This window comes from Giraffa tippelskirchi, chromosome 1, assembly GCF_054371585.1.
Source record: "Giraffa tippelskirchi isolate mGirTip1 chromosome 1, T2T-mGirTip1v1.2.pri, whole genome shotgun sequence".
In the NCBI taxonomy this organism is placed as follows: domain Eukaryota; kingdom Metazoa; phylum Chordata; class Mammalia; order Artiodactyla; family Giraffidae; genus Giraffa; species Giraffa tippelskirchi.
This window is the reverse complement of record NC_137275.1, coordinates 207430517-207443088: the sequence shown is the minus strand read 5'-3', so window position 1 is coordinate 207443088 and position 12572 is coordinate 207430517.

Below are 12572 nucleotides of genomic sequence, written 5' to 3'. Positions count from 1 at the left end.
CATAGAAAACCCTAAAGACACCACCAGAAAAGTACTAGAGCTAATCAATAAATATAGTAAAGTTGCAGGATATAAAATTAATACACAGAAATCTTTGCATCTCTATACACTAGCAATGAGAAAACAGTAAGAAAAATTAAGGTAGCAATTCCATTCACCATTGTGATGAAAAGAATAAAATACTTAGGAATAAATCTATCTAAGGAAAAAAAGACCTATATACAGAAAACTATAAAACACTGATGAAAGAAATCAAAGATGACACAAATAGTTGGAGAAGTATACCAACTATAACAAATAGTTGGAGAAATATTCATGGATTGGAAGAATCAATATAGTGAAAATGAGTATACTACCCAAAGCAATCTACAGATTAAATGCAACCCCTTTTAGCTACTGATGGTATTTTTCACAGAACTAGAACAAATAATTTCACACATTGTATGGAAATACAAAAACCTCGAATAACTAAAGCAATCTTGAGAAAGAAGAATGGAACTGGAGGAATCAACCTACCTGATTTCAGACTATACTAGAAATCTACAGTCATCAAGACAGTGTGGTACTGGCACAAAGACAGAAATATAGATCAATTGAACAAAATAGAAAGCCTAGAGATAAATCCACTCACCTATGGACACCTGATCTTTGACAAGGAGGCAAGAATATACAATGGAGAAAAGACAATCTCTTTAACAAGTGGTGCTGGAAAAAACTCACCAACCACCTGTAAAAGATGAAACTAGGACAATTTCTAACACCATACACAAAAATAAACTCAAAATGGATTAAAGATCTAAATGTAAGACCAGAAACTATAGAACTCCTAGAGGAAAACATAGGCAAAACACTCTCTGACATAAATCACAGCAGGATCCTCTATGATCCATCTCCCAGTGTAATGGAAATAAAAGCAAAAATAAACAAATGGGACCTAATTCGACTTAAAAACTTTTGCACAACGAAGGAATCTATAAGCAAGGTGAAAAGACAGCCTTCAGAGTGGGAGAAAATAACAGCAAAAAAAGCAACTGACAAAGAACTAACCTCAAAAATATACAAGCAGCTCATGCAGCTCAATACTAGAAAAATAAATGGCCCAATCAAAAAATGGGCCGAAGAACTTAACAGACATTTCTCCAAAGAAGAAATACAGATGGCTAACAAACATATGAAAAGATGCTCAACATCATTCATTATCAGAGAAATGCAAATCTAAACCACATCGAGGTACCATCTCAAGCTGGTCAGAATGGCTTTTATCCAAAAGTCTACAAAAAATAAATGTTGGAGAGGATGCGGAGAAAAGGAAACCTTTTTACACTATTGGTGGGAGTGCAAACTAGTACAGCTACTATGGAGAACAGTGTGGAGATTCCTCAAAAAACTGGAAATAGAACTGTCATACGACCCAGAAATCCCACTGCTGGGCATCCACACTGAGGAAATCAGAATTGAAAGAGACACATGTACTCCAAAGTTCATGCCAGCACTGTTTACAATAGCTAGGACACAGAGGCAACCTAGATGTCCATCGGCAGATGAATGGATAAGAAATCTGTGATACATATGCACAATGGAATATTACTTAGCTTTTAAAAAAGAACACATTTGAATCAGTTCTAATGAGATGGATGAAACTGGAGCCTATTATACAGAATGAAGTAGGTCAGAAAGAAAAGCACCAATACAGTATATTAATGCATGGAATGTATGGAATTTAGAAAGATGGTAATGATGACCCTATATACAAAACAGAAAAAGAGACACAGATATAAAGAACAGATTTTTGGACTCTGTGGGAGAAGGTAGGATGGGATGATTTGAGAGAATAGCATTGAAACGTGTATATTACTATATGTGAAATAGATGATCAGTCCAAGTTCAATGCATGAAACACAGCACTCAAAGCAGGTGCACTGCGACAACCCTGAGGGATCAGATGGGGAGGGATGTGGGAGGGTGGTTCAGGATGGGGGATACATGTACATCCATGGCTGATTCATGTCAGTGTATGGCAAAAACCACTACAATATTGTAAAGTAATTAGCCTCCAATTAAAATAAATACATTAATTTTTAAAAAGAAATGTTCTTCATTCAAAATGAGACAAAAGGTAAAATACAGCAAAATTACTCAAAGTTTCACACATGCTATGAAAATAAATTATATCAATATATTACAAATAGAAACTAATGATAATTAAAAGAAATTATTTCACTTTATACTATATTTTTCTAGACAGTGTTACTTAACATATTGTCTCATTTATTATATATAAGCACTTATTTATTGTGTAAAGTGTGTGAGGGCAATGTTTTGGTCTCTTTTTTAGTTAAAAAGGTTTAGATTTTACCTTTCCTGACTCTTGAATCAATTGGTGCTTCATACAGTTTGCTTGTCTACAACATAATAAAAATTTCAAAATATTTTCCAATCTCTCTTGCTCAAAATATTTTCCAATCTCTCTTGCTGTATCATTTTGTGATCATCACTGCTGTATATTGCATGAATTTTGTCATTTTGTTCATTATTATTAGCCCAGTATGTAAGACAATGTATACTAAGGATGAATAAATGAATTTCATATCTTTGGTGATAGACTTTAAAATGGAGGGCTTCCCTCGTGGCTCAGATGGTAAAGAATCTGCTTGCAATACAGGAGGCCAGTATTTGATCCCTGGGTTTAGACGATCCCCTAGAGAATGGGATAGTTACCCACTGCAGTATTCTTGTCTGGAGAATTTCATGGTCAGAGGGACCTGGCAGGTCACAGTCCATAGAGTCACAAAGAGTCAGACACAGCTGAGTGACTATCACTTTCACTTTCTTTAAAATAGATGCTGTTCATGACAGCTAATTTCAAGATAAGTTCAATAGATATATCTGACTCTGTGGTATGCTCTTCCTGTAGACAGTATTTCTGATTTATTTACTTTACTAATTATCTTAGATACATATGTGCAAAATAAGCTGTTTTCATAAAGAGAATGTTTAGAATAAAAAATAAGGCAGGATAAGAAATGAAGGCAGAGAAATAGCAATCTTTATTTACATCACAAATGAATTTTTGTTAGCTCTTCAAATAGAGCAGGAATGAGAGGTCTTTTTTAGCTAAAAAAAAAAAATACTCTTAGAAGTCACTGGAATTCTTTGTGTTACCATCAACTCCAAATATTCAAATATTTGTAACTGACCCTATTGCTAGACTTTCAGTTATGTAATATAATACATTCCATTTTTGTTTTTACCCAGTTAAGTCATGTTTTTCTGCTATCTACAGTGGCAAACATGTGGATACTGACTTCATATCCTTAACAGATTTGCTTGATTAGTCTTCGAATCTTTCTGGTATCTTAAACAGTCTTCCTATTAGTAGATACCAAATAACCATTTTAAAAAAACAGAAAAGGATGGATAGATTGTAATGGAGAAAATAGCTAAGTTATTACTAGGAAAAGCTAAAGTGTAGTGTTGAAAATATATCTGATTGAAGAAATAAATGCATATTGAGAAATGCATGTATATTGAGAAAGTGAGAAGAGTTTCCAAGTAAGAGAAATGGCATAAACCATGCACATGGGTTAATGTGATTAAGATGTTTGTTGGAGAAGTTACAAGAGAGTGCACTGAGGATAAAATTGGAAAATGCTGATGATGAATAAAAAATAAAGGGGGAAATATTGTACAATTTTTTAATCTTTGACTCTGTACTATGAAGCAAAGCAAAATAGAAACTAAAAACAAGCTAATCATAAAATATTAGAGAAATTGCTGCATTAAAGTAGTAGATGAAATAGCTTACAAGCTTAGTGGTTAAAACGAACATAGCATGATATTTGAAAAAAAAAGTCTGTAAGAAATTAAGTATAATTGAGTAGAAATTATATATTTGCTATGATTGCAATGACAACTGTTTTTAAAAAGTGTATGCAAAAGAGTTTCTGCTCACATAATGGCAGACTATTGTCTTAGACTAAACTTTATGACATATTAAGTATAAATTCTGGACAAAATACAAAAAGTAACTATTTGAAAACACTGGAGCCAAATAAAAACATTCAGAAACTGGAGAAATTTCAACCTGTGAAAGAAGAGAACTGCAATTAGTGACATCTAAGTTGTTACAACTTTTCTGCTTATGGCATTTTCCAGTGTATTTGGCATCAAGAAGCTGGAATCAGTTAGAAAGCCTCAGTCTTATTATTATTTATATGATATGTCAGAGGGGTATACAAAGCAGTGAGAAATTTAGATGGGACATGTAGCAGAGGAGGTTATCATAGCGTAATGTGTTTGAATATTTGCATGTGGGTTCCTCTGATATTGTTGGCTATTACTTACTAGTCTCCATTAAATTATATTGCTTTCCTTAAATAGTTGGTTTTGGATATGTAATACAATATCTATGTTGGTTGCTTATTTTGTTCTTATTTTAAAATATATGACAGTATTTAAGATACCTTACCCCACAAAAATATGAAATCTCACCATTTCTAAATTTGTTTTGATTATATCAAAGATATTATCATGATATAATACTACCTTTAAGTATCTGAAGAGCCAGTCTCCTTGCCTAGGACATTTGTGCCACTAATTTTATTTTATATTAATAGATGTGATAGTTTGGTTATTAAATTTTGTATGTTCACCTTCTTATATTTCTTCAGTGTTCAAAAGCATGCATTTGGAAATATTGTACCACAGTAGCTTAGGAAATATTTTACAATGAAAAAGCTATTATTTTATGGGTAATACAGCTCTTTGAAACAATTAGTGAGATACTAAAGTCAAATAAAGAATCATAAGTTTCATTTCTGCTTCTTCCTGGTCCCTGTTCACTAAGGACATTAGTTAACTTAAAACCTCAGATTTACAGTTAACCATCCTCTGAGGATTTAATATTCTTGGGAGTATTAATTTTTGGAGAGAGTTTTTTTTTTTCTTTCAAGAGGCAGTATACTGAATAAGAAATAAGATAATACTCAGCTATGGGATTGTAATGAAGCTTAACTCAGATACATACATAAACCACAATGGACATTGTCTTGCATTAAGGAATTTTTGATCTACCACCCAGTACTAAATATAAATCTGTCCCACAATAAGATTGAATAAGGTGACCTCCACTCTAAATTATAAAACTACCAATACACTCACTTCTAAAAACATTTACTTCCTTGTGTTAAACATTTTAATCTCTCTAAAACATTTCTTGTTTTTCCTGGAGAAATCTTTCTTCTCACTCCGCTATGTTCCTTCTGTGACAAAAATTTACAAAGTATTCATTCTAAGCCTCTTTCTGACCCTTTTACTCATACTGCCCGTGGGAACGTAGATTGACTTATGTGATTGAGAGATAGGATAATTCACATAATATTAGCCATTAGGATTTTTGTCATTGTTGGGAGACAGTTCTCCATTGGTCTCTCACATTTTTTTATATCTTACAACACCTCTTTGTTCCAGACTATCATTTAAAGAATTTTTTTTTTTTTTAAACAGCCTTGAAAGTTATAGTACCTCCATCCAGGATATAGGCATGTTTGTTTTATGTTACTATCAATGACTAAGGTCTAAAAAGTTTGTTGAAACTAACTTAAAAGATAGAGGTTTCTTAAACTTAACTATGACTGAAACCCACTGTGTGCACAGTAGCCTCCTGGGTAGTTCCATATTATCCCCCTGAGAAAGAAGAACTGATGCCAACATGAAATTTATGTTGCCTGCTATACTGTGAATAATAAAGTCGTTTGTGTCTAGACCAGAAGTCTTACATTTTCTGCCAGTATTTAGGCTTACATTTTAGCTTAGAAGTAGGATAAGATGACAGACTCTTTACAGTTCATGACAATATTATTTTTCCTTTTACTACCACATTGTAGGGGTGGAGTACTCAATACACACACCGTCTACAGAGTCCTCCCAGATGGCTCAGTGGTAAAGAATCTACCTGCCAACACAGGAAACACAAGAGACGTGGGTTTGATCCCTGGGTCAGGAAGATCCCCTGGAGCAGAAAATGGCAACCTGCTCTAGTATTCTTGCTAGAAAATTCCATGGACAGAAGAGCCTGGCAGTCTACAGACCAACGGGTTGCAAAGAGTCAGACAGGACTGAGCGACGGAGCACATATACACACACGCAGTACACCAGAGGCTTATGAATATTCTTCCATGAAGTGTGACTATCTGTTCCTGAACTGGTAAACATACTCCAAAAAAGTTACCTCCATTTTATATACATTGCCTTAGGGACTCTAGAGTCCTGATCATTTATAACAGCTTAAGTTATAAAGATATGTATAAATGGAGAGAAGTGGACCTTAATGTAATATGATGAAGTGAGGGGAAGACAAAGGAAAAGATACAAATATGGCAGATATTAAGTGGGACAAAACGTGGGTCAACATTTGATCATAAAAAGTGAGGAAAAGAGAGAAGTGTAGAAATACCAAGTAAATGTGATCTGTCTTCCACAATTTTTTTAGACTAAAACAATCCCTGCAATGGAAAAACTAGAAAGGGATTTTGAAAACATCTTGCTCAGAATGCTCATTTTGCAGATATGGAAATTGCCCCCTGTTACACAGCTAATTACTAAGTGAAGGCTTTTAAACCTAAATCCGGATCATGACTACACTAAATTCTCATTAACCCTTAAGTCTTCTACTTACTTACATCATGATATTTTATTAACATTTCTTAATTGTTCTTAAGTTAATGGTCATGATTTCTTTATGTTGTCTCTGATGGCTGCTGCTGCTGCTGCTAAGTCGCTTCAGTCGTGTCCGACTCTGTGCGACCCCATAGATGGCAGCCCACCAGGCTCCGCCATCCCTGGGCTTCTCCAGGCAAGAATACTGGAGTGGGTTGCCATTTCCTTCTCCAGTGCATGAAAGGGAAAAGTGAAAGTGAAGTCGCTCAGTCATGTCCGACTCTTAGCGACCCCATGGACTGTAGCCTACCAGGCTCCTGTCCATGAGATTTTCCAGGCAAGAGTACTGGAGTGGGGTGCCATTGCCTTCTCCGTTCTCTGATGGCAGAGGGTGTGAAAAGAAAGATTGAAAGATTCAAGGAGGTAATAGAAAAAAGAATATATATAACTTTCTCAAAAACAATATATTATGACTTACCTGTCATTTGTACAAAAACAACATAAACATTATTAAGTGAGAAGATGCTCATTTTAAAGTTTTACCTGTTGAGAGACTGGAAACTCACATCTTATGGCACACTATTCTCAGTAGTTCAAATTTTGGTCATTTTCTATGGTTTGCAAAGAAAAGCCAATGAATGTATTTACAAGTGTTGCTTTTTATATTTTATTTCATTTTCTTTTTCCTCCATAAAAGTGATAATAACAGCAATATAATTCTTAGCCAGAAAACCAGTACTGTGTATTTAATTTTTTGTTGTTGTTAGTTTCCCAAACTGTATATTTGTGTTTCTGTATAATTGTGTTTCTCTACTTCCTTTGCAATTAAAGTACCTGAATCACCTTGTTCATCTAGAAATGATGGAAGAGTAAGAGGTAGATTTTTTATCCATTATTGAACACACATATATTTCCCTTTTTGGAAGCCACATTAGTGTAAAAATCAATACAGTTCTTAAATCAGCTACCCCATCCACATCATCAATTGAAGTTATAAAGGAGCTACCTGATGGGACAAATACTATCCAAAACTAATCGGAGTCCAATTACAGTCCATTGAATAAAGGTTTATCACTTATCACTAGATTAAGAGCCTGATTAGACCTGGTACATGCTGCAATATTGAAACAAATGGGGACTTCCAATTACATTCACCCAGCCTAAGATGCAAGCCACTTAGAATGAATAACATTCAGTTGGTGTATCAAAAGACAAATATTGCCCTTGATAGAATGAATTTATAGACTCAAGTTTAAAAGTGACTTGAGAAGTTGTTTAACCTAAATATACAATTTCATTTCCTTATTTTTGAGGTCAACTTAATGTCAGTATATCTTTTACTCCCTTACACAGCCAGTCAGGGCTCTTTCAATTCCACATGTTGACAATCAATTGCTTTCCAGGTGGCTCAGTGGTAAAGAATCTGCCTGTGAATGCAAGAGATATAGGAGACATGGGTTTGATCTCTGGATCTGGAAGATCCCCTGGAGAAGGAAACAGCGACCAACTCTTGTATTCTTTGCCTAGAGAATTCTGTGGACAGAGGAACCTGTCGGGCTACAGTCCATAGGGTCACACAGTCTGACACGACTGAGTGACTGAACAGGCACACAGGCACACACAACGATCAACTGACCTGGAGTTAGAGTTTCACCTTTATTTAATTACCAATATATACTTTCTATTTTAAAGTAATCATTCAAAATAGTCAAGGAAGGTACTTTAGGCTAATAGAAGCCTGTTGACTCTGAGATGACTCAAGCGTTTTGAGGTATTGGCTGTTTTGATAAAATGGTCTGGCATAATACAACACAGTATAGCAAATTGTTGCCAGGTATGTCTGATGATTTCCTTATTGTTTTTACCTATTTTTTTCTGTAACTTTTTTGTCCCATGACTCAAATCTTCATCCTTCCATTGTTGACTAATTATTTCTAATTAATTATTGTCTAATATATCAAATTGTCACTAGCTCATCTTCATCCTATCCATTCTCCACACAGTTGTTATTCATATTTTTAATTCTCCTTGAAACCTTTAGTGACTTTCCTTAAATGAACTCAATGAGATAATTTTCAATTTCTCAGTGGGACTTCAGTGAAGACCCCAACCTCCCTTTTTAGTTTAACTTTTTAACATTCTCTTAGGTTGTACTTTCACCAGTATTTAAATACATCACCCTCCATTTTCTTTCAGAATTTCAATTTTATTATATAGTTTAATTTCCACTAGAACACATTTGTCATACTGTATTTTCTAATTAATAGTATGACACTAGTTCATCCTTTTGCAGTTGCTTTTACTTTGCCTATTTGACCTATTCTTCATCTCTTATTCTTTAATCATTCTTCCCTATGACAAGACTTCTTTGTAACATTTCTGAGACCAATATGCTCTCCTTCCTCAGAACATCTGCAATTACGTCTGCTGAAAACATGTGTCTATATCTCATTCTCTCTAGAATGGAAATATCTTGACAACAGGAGTACATCCATTATTGTTTCTCCTCTGTCTTCTACAAAAAGTATGTTCATTTAACTTTTGCCTCTCTAAAGTATGAATAAATTAATGTTTTAGTAAAATGTATAGAATTTCCTTATTGTGGGGATTCAGTTCTTCTCATCTTGAGTTGAAAAGTAACCCCAGATATGGAAACTGTTTCCTGTGATTTTCTGTTGTCTGCATATCAATTCTCTTAGTACACAAAGCAGATGACATCTATTAAGCAGTGTATTTACTGAATATTTTCTGCTTTTAAGTGGAGGATTTGAATTTATAAACTATTTGTTTCATTATCATTCTAGGCTAGTCAAGTAAATACATTAAAAAAAAATTGTAAAAGCAGGTTAGTCTCACTGTAGTGATAATAAAGGACAAAATGAAAGACAAAAACAGTGGGACTTGAGCATCTGGCTTGCTTTTTTTAGGGTCTAGATTTTGAGGGTTCAGTGCATTAACTCATTAAAGAAAAGTCCTTGTTTAGAACAACTTGCCATAGCTCCTATTCTCATATGCATGCTTTGGAGCCACATGGCTGAGAATAGGACATTTTGCCATTGTTGAACAAAATCTTCTAGGATAAAGAGCAAGAGAAATCCATGCTGGGATTCACACCCCATGCCAACCACTGTGGAAAGGTAAATGCTTCTGATCAGAGTTACCTCTCAATGCCAGAAGTGTAATAAGAGGTAGTGGAATGTCTATATGATGGGTCTAATAGAAATGAAAATCTAGCTCTTGAAAGAGTAACTCCGACTTTTGAAGTTCAGTCTAATAGACTCTAACTGCATCAATGTATGTGGCAGAAAAAAAATGTTATTTTAATCTTCATTAGTAATTGAATTAATTCTAAGTCTGTAATTAATTATGTAATTATAAGTCTGTAATGAATTATGCAGTCCTCATTGGTATAGTTATATCATTCTTGAGGAGTTTGACTGCAAACTTCAGCAAAGGTACTGACCTTCATTTCAAAAAAGACTATCAGTTTTATCATGAGTAATATTGAAATCGTTAGATGTGATTTGCAAGCAATATCTATTTATAAAACAAAGAACTGATACAACTTAGTAAACTAAATATTCTTTAAAAAAGTAAATTTTTAAAAATGTTTTGTTTTAAGTTACAAGATCTTTCTTGGCATATAACATTGAATCTATTAGGAGAATGAATAGAGAAATTCATAGAAGCTTTTCACTACACATTCCATTATTAAAGTATTTACTATAAATACTGTGGCTCTGTGACTCAGTGTGCTTATAATATTGTCTTGCAAATAAAGATCTTATTGTTTAAATGCATTTTAAAATTTTGACAAATGGGTGCTTAGATTAATGGAATTAACTTGGAATACTAAAAGAAAATAATTGCTATATGGTATTTAAGGGATTGTATTTACCCCAGGAAAAAATGATAAATTTTCATTGTATTCTTGGGAAGCCACTAGTTTCTGGCCCTATCTGGCTAACTGTTGGCCCAAAGGTATATTTGTGGGACGTATTTTTCTGACAACACTTAAAATGAGTCAAAACACACATTAAATGGTTGCATGTTTTTAATTATATAGTGTGCTTCTCTTTTGAAATGGCAAATATTTACATTAATCCATAACTTATAAACTTTTAAACACTGTTTCTGTATTCAGAAAGGGAATTTAAAATTTGATTAAATATTCATCAGGTTAAAATAATCAGAATAGGTTCTATTTTAGAATAATTTTCATAACCAACAGAATTTCTGTATGACTATTAATTTGCACTTATTTTTAGAGGTTTAGAGATTGTTGGTCAGTAGAATTTCAGTTATTACCTTTCTCATAGACTCTCACAGTCATCTTCCAAAGAAGTAGCACAGTTTTAATGTATATTGTGCTTTCCAGAGGACACCCACAAAATAATAAGGTTATTACACTATTTTTACTGATGTTGTTCAGATCTTTTTAAAGAGTTATTCACCACTGAAGAAAATCATATATTGATTGCAATGTTACTTGTGCATTAGTATACTTGACTACTAGTTACTTGGGCATTAGAATTGCCAGTTTAATGCAACACACCGATATCAGTATGCATTTCTAATTGTTGGATTCCGAATGAGTTTGCTTACATAGGAGCATCTGACTGCTTAGTTGTGTTTTCCAGAAATGTATTGCTGAGCATTTGTTTACTAAACTCAGATTATTTTATTATAACTTTATCTTCTATTTCTCATCTGCATTACAGTTGACATTATATTGATTTTTTTTGTGAGGCAAATAAGCTATATTGTCCATGGATTTAACTTCAAGTAGTAATTTTTTTTTTGTTTTTAATGAAAGAGTTGTGTCTGATAAGGCTGAAAATCACTGGCCTAGGAGATTCAAAGAAGGTCATATTTTATTTTACGAACTATTACACATTCCCCCAAGGATCTAATTTACCATACACATTAAATTTGCTACGAGAAGTTAAGCATGATTCAGATTACAATAGATACAATGAATATTGAATGAATAACAAATGAAAGTAGTGCTCAAGGTTGCAGAAGGATGAATTTTGCTCCTGGAAATAAGATTCGGTGACTATGAGACAGTTACTAAGTGCATCAAAGTTTTAAAGTTCTGAGAAAGCAAAATGATGACTAAGAAAATAAGTGTGAATTACAGGGGGAAAATAGTGTAAGAAGTTGTCACGAATTGGTGAGTTGGAATGAAAAGATGTTTTGGTGTATGTGTCTGTGTGTGGGTTTGCATAAATTTAGGAAAATTAGATTGGCAAGCCATTCTTTCTATCTACTACAGCAGGAAAAACAAATGATCTGACCATGAAGAAAAAGAATTAGAAGTAACTTCTGCTCCATTTCATCATTCATACAAAGACTATGAATTCATAACTAGTGTGAGTAATAGCATGCTTTTTTTTCAGTAAGAACTCCAGAAATCAGAGCTTGATCTCAGCTTCTAGTAGTGAAAGTAGATTTTCTTTTCCATTAGATTTTTTTTATAGAAAAGAACAAAGAACTAATGATATTCTATGGTGTAAGTCCATTTTTGGCTGGGGGGAAAGAAAACAGTAAAATAAAAATAATGTCAGTGATGCAGAATAGAGTTTTGAGACTAAAGCTGTGATATGAATGTTATGCTGACTTCAGATAAAGCAAAGTGTCTGGATTCCAGCTAAGGGTTGATTCTGGAACTAAGCACTTCATGACTAACGACCTTTCATTTGTCAAAAAGCAGAAGCATAAGCTATTAGTAAGAGAGATAGCATAAACATCAGAAGGACCACCTGATTAAAATTCTTGCAGTGTATCCGATGACATGAATGATGAGCCTGGGTATTTCAAAGAGTGGAACTGTCTATAAGTTTTATTTTCCTTAGATAATCTGCTGATAATATAATGTGACACAGTTTACGTTAATAATCTCCTTTTTTGTG